This window comes from Triturus cristatus, chromosome 8, assembly GCF_964204655.1.
Source record: "Triturus cristatus chromosome 8, aTriCri1.1, whole genome shotgun sequence".
Taxonomy (NCBI): domain Eukaryota; kingdom Metazoa; phylum Chordata; class Amphibia; order Caudata; family Salamandridae; genus Triturus; species Triturus cristatus.
In genome coordinates this window covers 42,780,155-42,798,860 of record NC_140591.1, presented here as the reverse complement: position 1 = coordinate 42,798,860, position 18,706 = coordinate 42,780,155, and the positions used below count along the sequence as shown (strand labels likewise).

General features: G+C 45.9%; 1 protein-coding gene across 4 annotated transcripts in view; it reads right to left on the bottom strand.

Annotated features, from left to right (window-relative positions):
- Nucleotides 1-18,706, bottom strand: part of LOC146799964 (uncharacterized) — a 57,082-nt gene that overhangs the window by 26,057 nt on the left and 12,319 nt on the right. For 2 of the 4 annotated variants that reach the window (XM_085620911.1, XM_085620912.1), the window contains exons 2-3: nucleotides 13,999-14,076; nucleotides 11,302-11,355 (exon numbers count right to left, since the gene is read on the bottom strand). The gene's annotated coding sequence lies outside the window, so the exon portion shown is untranslated. The remainder of the gene's footprint in view (nucleotides 1-11,301; nucleotides 11,356-13,998; nucleotides 14,077-18,706) is intronic. The other 2 variants (XM_085620914.1, XM_085620913.1) reach the window with 1 other exon arrangement.

Below are 18,706 nucleotides of genomic sequence, written 5' to 3'. Positions count from 1 at the left end.
TCACACATTACTTAACAATGCCTGGAAATGCTTTCGAAAACATTCTACACTCGTCACAGGACTAAGGGCCCGATTTATATCTTGGCACTAAGGACATTCTTACCACCAAGATAATGACCCGCTCCCTGATTTAAATGTAGGCAGATCACTGATGTAACCACATCCCTCCCTGGACGGACCACCACTGCGTCCATTTCTCCTTCTCGAAACCCACCGTCAACACTCTCGCCCCCTCCAGAACTCCGACAGATGACACAACACGAAAGCCATCTGGTTCGCAACGAACCTCTGAGAATCCAAGCGATCATGCCTATGGCTGGAGAAAGTCTGGAGAAACAGAAAAACTATGGAAGCACGCACTGCCTACAGGGCCGCCACCATGGCACACCACCACCCATCAGGCCAATGAAGAGAAACTTCATTCAGGACAGAATCCTCTCCAACTCCCACAAAATCCAAGGAACTCTTCACCATCATAAAAGAATTCACAAGACCCCACAGCGAAACCACTGATGTCCCTCCCTCCCAGGACCTCTGCAACATACTCAGCTCCTTCTTTCTACACAAGATCAGGACGCTCTACAACAACTTCGATGACCAAGACCACGGCACCGTCCCTACACCCTCCACCCTCCACCAGCGACGCTACGCATCCGTCACTCTTCATCTGGACCCCCGTCACCTCAGAAGACACTGCAAAGACTATGAAAAGCATCCACTCTGGAGCACCCACTTACCCCTGCCCACCACACATCTTCTACAGGGCCGCCTCCACCATGGCACCAGAACTACGACGGACAATCAATTGTGCTCTCGAAACAGTCACGTTCCCAGACAACTGGAAACGCGCCGAAGTCAAACCCCTCTTCAAGATGCCCTCCACAGACTCAACTTTCGTCAAGAACTACAGGCTCATCTCTCTCCTCCCCTTCACTGCCAAAGTCATCGAGAAAGTCGGCAACACCCAGAGAACGCATTTCATACAACCCAACAACATCCTCCACTCATCTCAAACCAGATTCCGCAGCAACCACAGCACCGAGACCGCCCTCATAGCTGCCACTGACTACATCCGCACCCTCCTCGATCAAGGCCACACTGTAGCCATTATACTGCTAGACTTCTCAGCAGCCTTCTGCCTCCCACCGCATACTAGCTGCCAGACTCCACGACGCTGGTATCCAGGGAACTGCCGTAGATGGATCCGTTCTTTTCTCTTGGGAAGAACACAAAAAATAAGACTCCTGCACTTCCTCTCCGAAACCAAAGAGATCAGATGCGGAGTACCCCAAGGATCCTCCCTCAGTTCCACGCTCTTAAACATCTACATGGCCCCCCTCGCAATTATCGCCAGAAAACACTCCGCATAGTATCTTACAGCGACGACACCCATCCTCTCCCTCACCAAGGAACCCGACATCACCAGGCACAGTTTCCAGGAATGAATGGAGGACGTCGCATCCTGGATGAGCAGTAGCTGCCTGAAGTTCAACTTGGGGGAAAAAAACGGAAGTCCTCATCCTCGGATGAGAAGACACCTGGTGGCCCCACCCTTGGACACCCACCCATCCCCACGGACCACGCCCGCAACCTCGGCATCACACTGACTCCTCACTCACCATGAACCGCCAATTCAACGCTGTGTCCTCCACATGCATTAAAACCCTCCGCATACTCCGCAAGACCTTCAAATGGATCCCCCCCGACTCCAGCAAGGCCGTCACCCACACACTCATCACCAGCAGGTTAGACTACAGAAAAGCACTCTACGCCGGAATCAACAAAACACTCCTTCGCAAACGCCAGACCGTCGAGAACGCCGCAGCCAGACTTTTCCTCAGCATACCACGACATGACCACATCACCCAGCACCTCCGTGACCTCCACTGGCTCCCCGTCGAAAAAAAAGAGTAACCTTCAAACTGCTCACACACGCCTACAAAGCCCTCCATAACACCGGACCACAATACCTCAACGAAAGAATCTCCTTCCACGCCCACAAGAGAAACCTTTTCTCCGCAGACCTAGACCTTGCCAAGGTGCCCCACATCTACAGAGCCAGAATGGGGGGGGGGGGGCAGATCCTTCTCCTACATCGCAGCCAACACCTGGAACGAACTCCCCCTCAGCATCAGACGAAGCCCGACACTGCAGACTTTCAGAAAAGACCTCAAGAGCTGGCTCTTTGGTTAACCTCGGAGCTGCCCGAATCACCCGCACCCCAGCGCCTTGAGACATTAACGGGCGAGTAGAGCGCTCTATGAATCCCTGATTGATTGATTTGATTGACATCGGTGAACACTCGGTCTTCACCATGGGAACACTCCTCAGACAGCCTGACAGAGTAAGGGCCATCAGAGGTTGACCTCCATGTCCACCCACCTAATTTAGAAGGGGGGACATACAGGTCAATTCTTACTGCCACTCACCACCAGGAAAACCCTGGCGGTAAGGGGCAGCACAAACTGTTGATTGCCTTTTTAGACAGTTTTTTAAATGATAATTATTATTATTTTTTTATCTCACTCCTGGATTTTCTTTGAGAAAAAATAAATAAATAAATGGTCGCTTGATGGGAGGCTCCATCATGTTGATGGAGCAGTGGCTCAAACTCAAAAAGGCAGTGACAGGAACCGCTGTGACGGCGGTTCTTGACAATACATAAACAAGCATTTGCAATGCAATAGGTCTCGCATTTGCAAGAGTTTAAGCTAATGGCATTGTAAATGACTATTCCTTTTATTTATGTTTTAAAAATCAACACGTAAATAAAAGGCATTGTCATTTACAATAGCAATAACTGAAACTCTCGCAAACGCGAGACCTATTGCATTGCAAATGCTTGTTTTGAACTGGAACTGGTCAAAAATGAAAAATGATATCACTTCATTTCCTTACAGCGCTGACCCTAAAAGTAAAGGCTCTGCATTAATGAATCATATACACAAGTTTAAACACCACACATGTAAAAATACATGTCTTGCTTCAGTGGCAGACAATCCTTTCACAGATCTGTACTGTAAACTGGCAGCCAAAGGGTATGTGCTTCAAGAGGACGGGCCTTCTTGTCCACAGGACAAAGTAAATATGAAAACTTGTTGCCCTTGACCCTAAACAAAATGTCCCGGGCATTGGGCAATAGGAATTCCACACCCTACCGTGAGCAGAAACATCTCACTGCCCCGCCTCTTCTCGCTTTTTTGCTGCCTACAGGAGAATCTTGAGGTCAATCTCCCTTTCTGTAGATATATTTTATCCTACCCTTTAATTTCAACGTATAATCCTCTCCCACAATAATACAGTAAGAACGCTTTACAACGTAACAGCAAAGGTCTGACACAGAGGATCTCCCAGCAAGTTTTGGTAATTACTGCCGTGAGCTCACTGGAAAAACAGAATAAAGATGGACATCCAATTTCTCATTCTGTTTCCATCCAATTAGAATAGTAGGAATCACTTTTTGAGAAGCTTCTTTATAAACCACCGAATGGTCCTAAGGCTGAGATCCCCCAAATGTGCACTTCTGCAACACCTGTCTATGCAGAAGCAGGGTAGAGATGCAAGCCAGCACACAACTTACATTCCATAAGCATTTCACACTCATAGACTTTATCAATTTTAAAATGCTTTTCATAGGCTTTGCCTAATACAATCCACAAGCGTACTTCCATCAACCTAAGATTATTAAGTAAATACCTTAAACCACAACCAAAAACACTGAACAAGTTACTTCAAACTATCCTCTGGGACAGAAACCACAGGTTTGTTTTTATTTATTTTTTAAACACATAACCAAGAAATCTTTGTTCCCCACAGACCTCACAGACTCCAAGTCAATGCCACGGTTCGTGGAGACGAATTCAACCTTTTAAGATAAACGCCGACAAAGCAATTACAGGATAAAACATGTTCATTTTGAAAACGCCTTGATTTTCAAAAACTGCAACAACGTTTTTTGCTCTTTTTTGGCAGAACGTTTCGACATCTGACTTGGATTTAAAAATTGATGCTTTCTATTTAATATTGGTACTGATTAATTCAATCAACATAAATGTGTTCATCAGTGCTTAAGCAACAATACTTTCTCTAAGCAGTTGACTTTGAACCAACCAGGGTAGCATTGGAGAGGTTAGTTAAGCAGTAGCCGTAAATGTCACGAGATGCACCCCACCCATGTCCTCATGTTCAGCTGCGACACTACGTGTTACACGCACACTTTATCACTGCTGCACAGCCCCAAACAGGAGATAACAGGAAATGGAGGCTGCAGAGTCAGCTCTAATGCCAAATTTGTTTACAGGACATGGTGGGTCTGCATCAGTAAGAACTGCCTGGCGCCCACAGCTTACAGGGAGAGAACACAGTGAAACTGGAGATCCAAGTGAAAGAGCCACTGAGTCCATTCACAAAGGATTCAAAAACGGAAAGGAAAAAACCAACGAACTACACCTCTACAAACAACTCATACTTGCCCATCTAAGCCTAACGCCAAATGAAAATTGTCTATTTACTCAAACATAATAATAAACACAAGCGTGGCCGCGAAAGCCTGAGTGCTTAAATAAAAAAATAAAAAAAACATGAAACCGGGCGCCATGGTAGAGAGAGCAGCGCTCAAGTATGTTAATTAAAAAAACAAGGAAAAGCCCTCAGCTGAGGAAAACAAGCTGCGGCTGCCATTGCTAAAGCAGTGATGTAAAGCTTACAGCAAGCGAAACTGCTAGTTGAAGCTGCCCGGGATAACAAACGTTGAAGCTGCCCGGGATAACAAATGCATGCAATGTCTTTAAAAAAAACAGAAACACTAAGGAACCTTGGAAGCAGGGCAGCACGCACTTGCATGCAGAGCTGAAGGGTGAGGCTGAACGCATGCATATATCTTGTCCTGCGTGTGCGCAGACAGGAAGGGAGCGAGGGAGCCAAGCCGTACGCGCGTGCAGGTGCCCAAGCTTCAGCATCAAGGAGGAAACACAACGCCACAGAAGACACGTCGTGAGCGTGCACATCGGCTGTCCGGGCGCAAGCTCAGATGCCAGAAAAGACACTCCGTAAGCGTGCACATCAGCTGTAGGGGAAAGTGCACATCTCCTGTCCCCCTTCCAAACCCAAGGCGGCAACAATAGATCTCGCTAGCGAGCAGCGCTATGCGCTGCGTCGCTAGGCGAGACCTAAAAATAACCAATGGCTAAAAACTATGGGAGAAATGTGCTAACTTTTCAAGCAATGCAGCAATCAAAGTTGCAGCACTGCATTGTGTCAAGGTCAGTGTGAAAAACAGTGTTCTATCTACCAAGATATGGCACTGTTTTTCTGTTACCTAGTGTTTGTGCACTTCAGGCTGCCATTCGCCAACACACACACCTGTGCACCATAGTGCAAGGGTGTGTGCATTCTATCAAGCGTAGGTTTTATACTGATAAGGCAGCTTTCCAGTTAAAAAAAAGATGCTCTCATATTTTCCCAACTTTGTTTGTGTGCTGCACACAGGAAAAGTTTGAAAAGCATGGAGAACTTAAAACGTTTGTCCTCTGTTGGGCCTGCCTTCAGGAAGCATAATGTTAGGTGTAAATCTTTGTTTGAAACTACTAATATAGAAGTATTTGCGTCAAAACCCATAGGTGATTGCATGAAAACACCCATAGACCACCCATGGAATGACCCCCCTGGAAGCAAAGGAGCACATAGTGTTACTTCTCATCACTTGGGCAACTTTTCAATGAAAATACAAATTTGCTTTAAAAAGTAGATACCACCAAAATGCCTTACGCTGAGTTTCCATAACTCAAAGACAGAGGGCAGATCGCCCAACTCTGAGTGAGTTGGCAGGTCGAGAAGTGGGTGCTGCGCTAGGTGGCAGCTGGCCCTATGTGACCAATTGGGAGGGAAAAAAATAACAGGGACATCACGGTGGATGACAAATTAGCCTAGTGTTGATGCACTTATTAGGGATCTTGAATGTGCCCTGGGGTGTCATACAGGCTGGCATTATATGCCGATAAGGTCCTGACATTCCTTGATGAGCCTCAGCAGCCAGCACCCCAGGTCCTCCAGATCTTTGGGAAATTCTCAGTGTGATCAACAAAGATAAATCCTCTGTGAATCTCATTGGATGCCCCCCTTCACTGTTGGAAAGGGCAGAGGGCTTTCAAGTCCCGGCAGATTTAAATATCTCAGGGTATCAGTTACAGAGGATGTGCAGAGGGCCTGGGACATAAACATTCAACTGCAGCTGGATCGCCTGACCAGGGACCTGGGGTTCTGATCAGCACTCCGGCTGTCTTTTTTGGGGTGCTCTTTGAAGAGCTTTAAGATAGTAATCTTGCCCCACTTATTATACCAACTACAGACTTATCAATATATTATTCCCTGCTACCTCTTCACTCGAACGGATGTTTGCCCTGCAACATTTTCTGGGGAACTTCCACCCCCCCCAAAAATTTCTCTGTCAAAATGCTTCAAATCCATGTACGAGGGACATATAGCAGCTAAAGTGGATCCATATCAAAGAGAATCCCATTTAATTATTATAAATGAATGGTGGTTTGATACCCGGGGGGGGGGGGGGCCAGCCTTTGCTTCAGATAAATGAGCACTGTGGAGGACAGAGGTAACCCACCTACGTTATGGGGAAGAGACCTCTGAGGTGGAGGGAGGGCTTGACTTAAGGTGGTATCCAATATTGCCCCTTTGAATATTATGCACTTAGAGAGCACCAGGTAAGATTTGGCTTTGTTGACCGAAAAGCAGAGTTCGTACAAGAGTTGAGTGGCTTCTTGTAAGTGGTGAAACAGCAAATCTGGAGGATTGGCTTTGATTAGCCAGTCAGCCAGATAAGAGATTATAGAAATTATCTTCCTTCTGAGAGAGCTGCAACCACTTCCATCACCTTTGTGAAGAATCGTGGTGTGGAAGTGAGGACAAACACTAGGTCTTTGAACTGATAGTGTTCTGATCCTACAGTGAAGCAGAGATATTTCCTGTGGGATATAAGGATAGGGATGTGGAAATAGGCATCCTGCAGATCAACAACAGATACCGTGCAATCTTCCTCATTCAGCGCTAGCAGAACCGGAGCTAGGATCAGCATTTTGAACTTCTTTTTGAGGAACCAGTTCAAAATCCTGAGGTCAAGGATAGATCGTAACTTGCCGTCCTTTTTAGAGATCATCCCTGCCCCTTTCCTGCTCTGGACCCAATGCCACTGCACCCTTGAGCAGAAGAGAATGCACTTCCTTTTGGAGTATTTGCAAGTGTTTGAGCCGTATAGAGTCTAATCGGGCGGTATTGGAGGGAGCTGTTGTTGGAAGGGTAAAGTATTTGCTTTCTACAATTTGGAAGACACAAAGGTCTGACTTGATGGACTCCCATTTTTGAAGAAAGTGGAATACCCTTCCTCCAACGGTTTGAAAATGATCTGGTGTAACGGAACTAGCCTATTTCCCTGCAGTAGCTGCGGAAGAGAAGGAAAAGGAGGAGGATGGGAGGGAGAGGAATAGCTCGCCCTTATCCTAGACCACGTCCCCTTTGCTGCCGGTAAAGCGGATTGGGCTGCTGCAGGCAGTATTGCTGTCTGCGGCGAAAGGAGTATCCGGGGCTCAGGCTCTACATTTTTTGCATTGTCTGTAGTCTCTTAATTGAGATTGAAGACCCAATGATCTAGCTGTTGCCTTGCTACCCTTTATTCATTCAAGAGAAGAGTTGCCTTTGCTCAAAAAATGTTGGGAGCCATTAAATGCTAGGCCCATAGTGTTGGTTGGATGTTCTGGAAGTGGCCTGAGTTCCTAAGCCAAGCATTGAGAGGAAGGGATACTGATGAACCCATAACCCTGGCTACTGAATCAGCCATATTCAGGCCTGACTGGTTAATGTGCTTGGCTGTCGTTTGGCCATTTGCAACTAACCCAGAGAAGGGCCCCCTAAGATCTTCTGAGAGGTTGGGAGTGACCGCTTGGGTAGCATCCAGTGCAGCATGTACATATCTGCATAGCAAGCAAATGGCATTGAGGGATTTTAGTGCCATGCTACCTGCTGAGGAAACTTTCTTTGCAATATGCGCCATCTTTTTAGATTTTCTGTCCGCTGGGGTTGAGGGAAATGATTTTAGGGACGTTTTGGATGAACAGGAGGCTTAAATCACTAATCTTTCGGGAGAAGGGTGAGCTGATAAAAATGAGGGATCTCCTGGGGCTGGTTTGCATCTTCTTGCGACTGATCTAGAGACCGCAGTAGAGGTAGTTGGTTTTCCCCACATTGCCAGTAAAGGCTCAGTCAGTGTCTCATTGAATGGTAGAAGAGGCTCAGATGAATGTGTAGAGGACTGAAGGAATTCAATTAACCCCTTCTGTGCCACGCCCTTTCCCCCTCCTGTGCCGGGCGTTTAATTAGTGGGTGGGGTTCATGACGAGATAGTCTCGTCATGGGCACAGCGCGACCGTGCTCCATGACGAGACTATCTCGTCATGGGCACAGAACAGGTTAAAATATTAGGTTTTAGTTCTGTGTACGTCCAACAGATCAGCAGCTTTCCCTGAATGAGAAATGCCTGACAGAGATACTAGCATACATTGCGGAGATGTTATGTATCCAATTCACTTGCATCTTCAAGGCCCTCGGAAGTGGGATCTGGAGATACTCATCAGTGTCCCAATCAACTGGATCATCTTAAGGATCAAAGTTACCTTCTCTTCTTGACCTATGAGGCCTCATAGGCAGCATATATGAATGAGGTTTTGAGGCAGGTAAAGAGAAAAATTGTAGTGGAGTAGCTGATGGCATCAGAGGCTGCAGAGCCGGTGGAGTGTCCTGCGGTGCAGATGGTGTCCGTTGCAATCGTGAAGACGTTATTTGCTGCATCAATATGTTACGTTCCTTAGTTGATGGTGCAGAAAGAGGTGGGGATATCATTTTTGGTGCTGATCTTGTAGATGCACAAGCCGTTAAAGAATTTGCCCAAGGTACTTGTGGCACAGGGTAGAAGGGAGTGAACGGAGTTGACTGAAACAACATCAGCATTCCTCCTTTGCTATAGGAGAAAGGATCCATGTGGTCAAGCGGCACGCCAATGGGGTTCATGTCTTTATTGAAGAATCCATCCCTGAATCCTGAAATTTAGGGTCCTTGGTCCCTAACTGTGGCCTTGGAGGCAGCACCACAGGTGGAACTGGAGGCAAAGCTGATGTTAGTATCTTTGATGCTGCTGGCGTAGGGTCGATCGGGCTCGGCGCTAGTGTGTCTTTATCTTCCAGAGGGCGTTCCATGTCCGACTATGGACGAAGTGGAGTAAACAGTCTCAGTAAGAAATTTGGCGTCCATACCTTAAATTGAACATCCATAAGAAGAAGTTATCCAGCATTCCTCATCATCCATTAAATACATGTTATAAGCCTTGTCGAACTCATCAAAGTCCCATAATGGAGCAGGCTTATATAAACCAACACTAAAAAAGCGAATACAAACAAAAATTCCTTTCATTTCATGATTTCAGTATTTGTAGAGCGCACAGCTACCCTAGGGCATCCATGGGGATTTCAAATAAAGTGCATTTCTCTTATAATCTATATCCGCATCACATCACGTTAAAGGTATTGTCACCTCAAGTCTGTAAACAAAGAACAATTTATGAAACCCGGGGTCCATCATTTTATGTGAAAAATACCATGTTTCCTGGGAAAGAAAAAAAAAACACAAGACCAGGGGTTCAAGCAAGATAGCAGATGAGAAAGGGTCAATCTAAGTGATTTCTAAGGATAGTGTGAACCCTAAATTGGCAGAGGGAAATTCAAACACAATTACTGATCAGGGTGTTAAAGAACGAAGGGCTTCATTTGCATGCCAGTCGGACCGCCACCGACAGCATGCTGGTAGCGGTCCAACAGGCTGATAGCCCTTCAGTCTGACTGCTGGATTATGATATAGGATTTGGTGTCGGGGGAAAGACTGCTGCCTCCGACAGGATCTAGGCGGTTGGACTCCTATCCTTATAATGGAGGCAGGGAGTGTGCAGGCACCGCCATAGGGATTAGGAAGTCCGTTTACGACTGCCTTTTCATGGTGGTCCGACCGCCATGAAAACGCAGTCTTAAAAGGACTTTGGGGGCCTCTGCTAAGTGGCCCTGGGGCACATGTAGTGTCCCCCACACATTCATGCCCAGTGTAACAAGCACCACATGGTGGCTGGCACACGGGCCATGGATGTGCACAAAGTGCCTTTTCCTACTGCAGCTTGTGCTACCGCTCTTCTCCTGGGTATAAAAGGCTTTATTGTTTGGCCATGCTGCGCAGCAACAGCTGTACAGCATCACCCAGAGGCACCGGCAAATCCAATGGGTCCCAAAAGCGAGATCCACTGGCTTTCCCCAATTGTTAATTCCTTCTAGTATGTAGTTGGATGCAATACTCCTTTACAGCCTGCATGAACAGAAGCTTTCAGGTCCAAGATCCTGTAAAAGGCCTGTTTATTGGGGTGCAGATGCTTTGGGTATTTGAGCTCATCACTGAATGCATAAAAAGCCTCAGACAGCAACTAGTTCAAAGTAAGATTCTCAATTTGTTGAGACAAATGAACCCCCGCGGACATGTCACTGACTAAGTATCTGCCCGATTCCTTGCGGACTTGGCATTGCCAGAGTGAAAGCGAAGCCCAGCGCCAAACGTTCTGCAGCCTGTTCGACAGGACTGTCGCTTAAAAGAAGAAGTAGAAGTGCACCTCAGGTTTTGCTTTTGACATTAAGCATCTTGTTGAAATAAAGTGTGGTTTCATTATGAATTTTGGGTTTCATTAGGTCTTGCTAGTAGCGTGGATAGTGAAGCAGAGCATCATATTTTGGAGTGTGAGGAGCTGATCGAGGACAGTACAGTAATTTAGAAGAAAAAAATGGCTTGTATCCCCCAGAGGACTTCTGAGCTGTGGGCAGTCATTTGTTGTCAATTAACTCTTGGCAAAGCCTTGCAGAAAGTAAAGTAAATGTGTGTCCAGGCAACGTAAACCATTTGTAGCGCGCTCAGGGTCTGAAATATGCAGTCATTAGTCCCAGTGTAAATGAAAATGCCTATATATTGGTTTCATGTTTTTCTGTGTCAAGCGTAAAATAAATACAAAACTAGCCCACAACTTGAGGGTTGAATATGATCTCATTTTTCCAACGTATGGTTTTAATTACGTCCATCTAGTGTTGTGGAGAGCGAAGTACAGTGTTGTATTTTTGGTTACAGAGAGCTAACGGAACAATGTTTGATTTAGCAGTTTTGGTCATTGGGAAAAAATAAGCTGTCGTAAACCCCGCCGTGGATGGGAGTACTTACCCAAGGAGGAGGAGTCCCAATGACGCCCTCAGCATACAGAGAGTGGACGAAGACCTGCAAAGGAAGAAGAGAGGAAGGCGTAGAACTAGAAAACAGACTGAGAAAGAAGAAAAAAACGTAAAAGACATAGAGAGCAATAGAAAGTAGAGACGTGGAGAGGGAAAACCAACAAAGGAGTATAAAAGATTTTCACACGGTGGCAATCTTTGACCCCAAGGCTTGGAAAGCGGAGGACCTCCAACGAGGACTCGACTCGCGGAAGAGGATACCCTGCTGCAGAGGGAACACGATGAGGAGCTACAGCACAGATGACAGCCAGGAAGAACCGAAACCAAGGAGCTGCTGCTGGAGGGAGGAGGAACACAGAGGCAGACCTCAAAATGCAGACAAACGACAGAGATGAAAGACTGCACTCCACCTGGAAACACTGTGGCCCCGCCATGGTTTATTGGAGGGAAGTGGCTGACCAGGTGCATGACAGGAGTAGTTCGGAGAAAGAACAGGTTAGGAAGAGTACAGGCATAGAAGCTGTGGTTTCCCCAGACTTTATGCCTTCTGATTTCCTGTTTTTGACTGCATTGTAGACTTCATTTTGCTGGCTTTAGGAATCTGGGCACTTTACCACTGCTTATAAGTTCTAAAGAGCATGAGCTATTTTCCTAAAACATGATAAAATGTAGTTTATCCACAATTGGCCTATTTGATTCACTTCTAAGTCGCTAGTAGAGAGCATTACATGTGCCCAGGGCCTATAAATGAAATGCTACTAGTGGGCCAAAGAATAAACACCAGAAGCGCACCCATAAACCCAGTTGATATCTGGGTGGTAATTGTGTGCGACTAACAACAATATCTCACCCTGATTAAAACAAAATAAAAGACGCGCATCTTCACTCTAAGGTCGTGAGGTTATACGCTTGTGACATGGGTCAACATGTTTCTTGCCTTTTATCAATTAGATGGCAATTCTTCAGGACCAATCTTGGATCTACCTACACATATCAAAGACTTGAGCCTGCAACCAGCACCTGGACTCTGTCTGCTGTGAACCTTGTTCTGCCAAGTGGTGGCAATCCATTCCTGGGCCCTTGGAAGTGAGTTCTTAAGCTGCAACCCAAGAAGATCGATGCATCAAAGATGTTGTGCCAATCGGAACCAGTGCATTTTCTTCAACACTGCCACATCACCGCTGCTGCACAAACCATGGACACCGCAGCGCCAACTGCGTGACGCATCGTCCCCTGATTCCTCTGTAATTTGTTTATCATTGATTGCCTGGATGTCCTAAATATGTAATACTTGTTGTACCACTTTGTTCCTTGTTGCGCCCTACACCACCGCTGTATATACCACTTCACGTGCCACTTGCGCGTCACAATTTTCAAGAGCACTTGTGCACAGTATCCTATCAGTTATATTTCCATTAATGTAACGCAGTGTTTTCTGTCCATGTGATTGTACATATGCTGTTCAATATGTCCAACATGTTTTAAGTGACTTCAAATACAGAAAACCCTATATATATATATGTATATGTCTCCCTGCGTTTCTCCCCACACTGATTCAATCCTTAGCAACTCAATTTTTCTTACTGTATTTGTTCCCCAAATGAAACCCACATTGAGACATTGTTGTTTGATATAATGTACTGCCCCAGTCTCGCTGTGGTTTACGGGCTACCTCCTGTGGTCCGATTTTATTTTGAAAGCAAAAAATCATCAATCTTGCTTTCAAGCTTCGGTAAATATTTGCATCAAATCAGAGTGCATTCTGGAAGAATTATATATAGGCTCGTATTGCTAAACTTTGAAAACGTGTGTAAACATTTTTAGACTGGAACCACTGTCAGTAGTACAGTCAGACCTTACAACATTTACATAGAGCGCTCATTCTAATAATAAAGGCTTTCAATTAATGAACCATAAATACAAGTTTGAACAACATTAAAATTTGGACAAAAATATTACCTTAACTGCATACAGTGCCCTTCTCTGATCCATAATGTAGTACTGTAAACTTGCAGCCAAAGGGTTTGTGCTGCAGGGGGTTGGGCCTACTTGCCCCAAGAACAAAATACACATGAAAACTTGTTGCCTTTGACCCCGAACAATATGTCCTGGGTGTCGGGCTATAGGAATGACACATCCCTGAACTGTGTGTTGTTTGCACAAATACTTTACACATTGTCTCTTAGTTAAGCCTGACTGCTATGTGCCAAGCTACCAGATGGTGAGCACAGGTTAGTTACCCTGACTAGGACTGTGGTTCCTGCGTGTACAGGGTGCATATCCCTTTCAACCAGAAACCCAATTATTAACAGGCTGGCACCAAGCCCTGGAGGACAACTGGGGGCGAAACCATAACAATCGTGTATCGAATAATGCTTACAGGGTGAGTCCCAGAATCACATGGGTTTCTTTTCTTTTAGAAGGAAGTTTTGACGGCCTAAGTAAGGGTCTTATTCTTGTGATCGGGAGGGGAGGAGAAGAGTGTGAAGAAATAGGAAACAAAGCAGCACGGATAAACCAGGCAGGTGAAATAAAGAGAAAGAAATGCAAGTGTGACAAATATAGCAGAACATGGCTGGAAAAGATATAGCTAGGAAGGACAGCAATAGATGCGAGTTGAGAAGAATCGTCTATCCAATAAATCTGAGTTCTGTCTTTTTAATATTACCTGTGTTAAAATGACACTTACCTTTTCCTTTAATCTGAAGACACTGGAGGTGGAGGCACATGCGGCCTCTGGAGCTAGGCAGACTGCAGTGGTCTAAGCCTAAGGAAAGTAGAGGAACAATCCTGTGAGATATGTACAGACTCTCCAAAGAATTTGAGTCTATATGATAAATGGAGAATAAAACATTTAATTATTCAGAGAGCCTTGTAGTTGGCCTGTGTTACTGAACTAAAAAAAAAAAAACAGAGTCAGAGAAATGAATATGTGGAGTCCCACAGGGATCGACGCTCACCCCCACCCTTTTCAACATATATATGACACTATTTCGTCAGCTTCATCGACATCTCCTAATTTGATCACACTCTACTCATCCTCTCTTTGAAGGGCAAAACAACCACTGCCAGAACCAACTTCATCAACTGCATGACCATGGTAGCAGACTAGATGCGAAAGACTGCCTGCAGCGCAGCTCAACTCTGACAAGTTGAAAGCACTGGTCTTCGCCAACAAGACCTCCGCATGGAACTCCACCTAGTGGCCGTCAGAGCTAGGACCAACACCCGCAACCAAAGACCATGCAAGAAATCCTAGATGTGAAGCACAACACAATGGCTCAAGTCAAAACAGTGTGCACCTCCGCTTCCACACACTGCAAGAAAATCTTCAAATGGTTGCCTCAGAACACCAGATGGACTGTCACGCAAGACCTCATCACCAGTAGTCTGGATTACGTCAATACCCTCTACACCGGAATCTCCAAACTACTCCTACAAAGACTCCAGACCATCCAAAACACCACTACAAAACTCTTATTTGGGCTCCTGTGCCGCACCTGCACCACATCACACCTCAGGAAGCTTTACTGGCCGCCAAGCTCAGCCAATTCAAACTTCTCATGCTCACAAAGCCCTACACAACACAGGACCATAATACTTGAGCAGCCGCAAATACTTTCACCAACCACCCAGACAGCTATGCTCTGCCTCACTCTCACACATTCCTCGCACCCACAAAAGCAAAACTGGAGGTCGCTCATTCACTTACATTTTACCCAAGACATTGAATGACCTCCCTCGACACATGGGAGCCCTCTCCTCACATCTTGAGTTCTGTAAGAAGCTGAAAACCTGGCTCTTTGTATAAGCACCTTGGAGACCACAACCCAACAAAACCTACACAAGTGCCTGGATACCCTCTCGGGTGATATACAAATCAATATAACATAACCCACATTCCACACCCTCTTTTTGCCCAAAGATCCTCTGAATCATGTACGGTCTGTGTGTTTTTACAGAGTGAGTGAATGGGTGTTGGAGGGGCTGTGTTTTTGTGTGTGTGTCTGTCTTTGCATCTGGCCTAGTCTATCTGTATCTATATCAGACCTCTGGGGCCGTTGTGACAACAGCACTGTACGCTTTGGACTGGAGGCAAGTATTAGTGTTTGATATTTTTGAGGAAGGGGTGTTTGTGGCCTACAGCCAGCAGTATGCATCTCAATCACATCTCAAGTTTCTTCCCAGGGTTTATTTTAGGTTTTACCCGAGGTTCCCTTGAGAAATCTTTTGTTTTTCTTCCTTGCATCTCATTAGTCAGAAACCGTCAGTTTCAATTTTAACCTTGTGTGTTTGTCCCTTCGATCGAGCATGGACAAAGTACTGATTAATTACTTTATCAGTGTCATGCCACTGCTCAGGCTGAGATTAAGGTATTTATTAAAATATTTGCTAACTCCCAACATCATTGCACCATTGTGTTCGTAGCCTGCCCATTGTTGCTTGCAAGGCCACCTCCTGCTGGCCCCAGTCATCGCTGCTCATTACATTTTGGTTGCACCAAGCATTTTATTTAATCTATTAAGTGTGAGCGCACTTGGCAAACCTAGCATCTTGGTTGGAGCGAAAAGCAAAATGGTCAGCCATCAGTGCCATGTGTATTATTTTCTTTCTCTCTGCAGGTAGCCAAGCATGTGACCTCCTACACTTGCAGGCGATAGACCCAAGATAAGGCAGTAGAGAAAAGGGGACTTTACTCCCACATGTCCCTATATCCCTGAGTCACACTGCAGACCAGTGGTAGCGGGTGAAATTTGAAAATGGCGGGACAGAAAAAAACCAAGATGACATGCAGAGAGTAAGCAAACAAAACATGCAACCCTCAACACCTAGAAGAACGTTTAGCTGAGGTGGGGAGAATTCTGCCATGAAACCTTCCATTGTGAGACCAAGTAGCCAAAACGGAATCTATATCCAACCAGGATAAGAATAACTCAAGCACTACATGAACTGCAAAGAGCTGCTTAGTGTGCGTTCTCCGTGTAGGCCTGTAATGCAATGGAAACAGTACATTTTAGCTAGGGCTCCCCGTTTTATGGTATTTATTTTTTTTGACATTTCCGTCTGTATTTATCCATATTTATTTTTTGTCAACTTTATCTGTATTTATCCATATTTATTATGGGATTTGTGGAGAAAATAAAGCTGAAACTGGTATTTTTCCACATTTATTTAACCAATAAATATGCAGTCATGCTTGAATGCCTGCCAGGTTTCAGTGATATGAACACCCACAGAAGATAAATCAATGCACTTATATGAAAATATGCACATTTCAGTATCAGCCTTGTGCATATTAACTGCTGTTTAAGTCTCTTTACAAAAATTCTGTTCTTTTTTTAACCCCCTTACCTACCAATGCACACAGTATTTGGCCTGGCAGTCATGGCAAAGTGTATTTAGAATCACTCAAAAGCACCCAATGTCCGTTCCTATACACATTTAAAAATAAATACAGATAAGAAAATAATGGTTTTCTGTCTGTATTTATCTGTAAAAAACAGTAAAAACGGAAAACAGGGAGCCTTAATTTCAGCTCAAGCCATAACAACAGATTCACAAAGAGTTGCACTAACTTCAGTATAAAATTAAACCAGTTGCAACCTTACAGGAGGTGGCGCTGTTTGATTACACTACTTCAGAACAACTGCATTATATCAATCCAGGCACTGAAAGTGCTACTGGAATTGTTTACTGTGAAAAATGCTCACTGATGTGTTTTCTTAAGATGCTTGAAAATTTTGTGGAGGTTTCTGATGGCCATGAAGGCTGCACCACAACAAAGTCAAAGCGGGCCGTCTGTCATTGGTTAAACATTGAAGAGGGACTGCAGCAAAACAGATGTTTCTCACTGCCCGAGTGACATAGGGTCTGACTGCACCATGCCAAAGCCCTTTGAGACTAAATTTAATCGGCATGATGGGGTCACTCCTGAAGTACCTCTCTTTTGACAATCAAGAATGTAAAAAGAAAGCCACTAACAGAAAGAATTGCATCCCATAATTGCCTGGCTGCCCGATGATGATTTGAGGGAAGGTATGTCTTAGAATGTTTTTTCCTCATTGGCTAGGGTATGCACCTAAGCCAGGTAGAATCCACCACTCTAGTCAGGATAAGGAGATTACACGTATTAAATAACCCCTGCTCACCCTCTTGGTAGATTGGCATGAACAGTCAGGCTTAGCTCAGAGGCAATGTGTAAAGCATTTGCTATAGCAAACAGTAATACAGTGAAACACTACAAAAGGACACCACACCAGTTTCATAAAAATATCCAATATTTATCTGTGCAAAACCAGACCCAAAACAATAAAAATCCAACATACAGTGATCCAAATCAAAATAAAGGAAAAATAGACTTTATATACAGTTCCTTGAAGTCGATAGCTAAATCCGGGACTATCACGGTGTTGCGAGCAACCAAAGCCAACAATTCTGGCTGACCGCGGCGCCGTGGGCCAGCTGCGGCATTGGGGAGACCCGTAAAGCAGTACCTTTGGAGATGCAGGTCGTCGGAACTTGCGGTGAGCTCCGGAGGAGCAGCTTCGGCAGGTGTTGGGTCCGAGAGTCGGAGCAGGAGTAGTCGGGTCCTTAAAGGCATACGCGTTGCAGGCCGAACTCCTTAGAGTTCGAGGCCAGGAGTGGCAGCTTCGGCAGGCGCCGGGGCTGCGCTGTTAAGCGGAGTGGTGCGATGTGTGCTGCCCTCAGTTCGTGGTGCAGACAACGCCTCAGTGACGGTCGTCCAGCGGCATCGTGAGGCTATGGATGCGGTGCGAAGATGGGCGGTGCTCTTTGCGGTGCGGACAGATCACGGTGCAAGCAGCGGCATTGTCGCTGGTAGTCCCAAGGCTGCGGTGCGAGACGGGGCAATGCAGTGTGTGGGACCCACAGGTCGCGGAGCAGGCAGCGGTATTGGTTAAAGATCTAGAGTCGATGGTGCTGGCATCAGTGTGCCCAAGCTGCGGTATGGGACAGGGCAGTGCGCCGAGTAACCTGCAAGCGGTGCCCCCACACCTTGATGCAGGCAGTGGCGATGTCAGCTTGGAGCGTCGTCGGTGAGACCAGGGCTGATGTGCGAAGCGGGATGGTGCTCCGTTTGCACTGTCCGCAGGTCATGGTGCAGGCAGCGTCATCAGTGACGGTGTCGTCAGGGATACAAGGGAAGTAATGTGAAGCCAGGCGGTGCGGAGTGCGATGTCCACAGGTCACAGTGAAAGCAGCAGCTCAGTGGAAGTGTTGGACGGCGTCGTCAGTGAGACCAGGGTTGCGGTGCAAAGTGCAGAGGTGCCCTTAGCAGTGCCTTCACGTTACAGAGCCGGCAGCGGCATTGTTAACGGCGCTGGCTCAACTTTTTCTTATGTGGCAGCTGAAACATCCAGTTCCAGAAGCCGGGACCC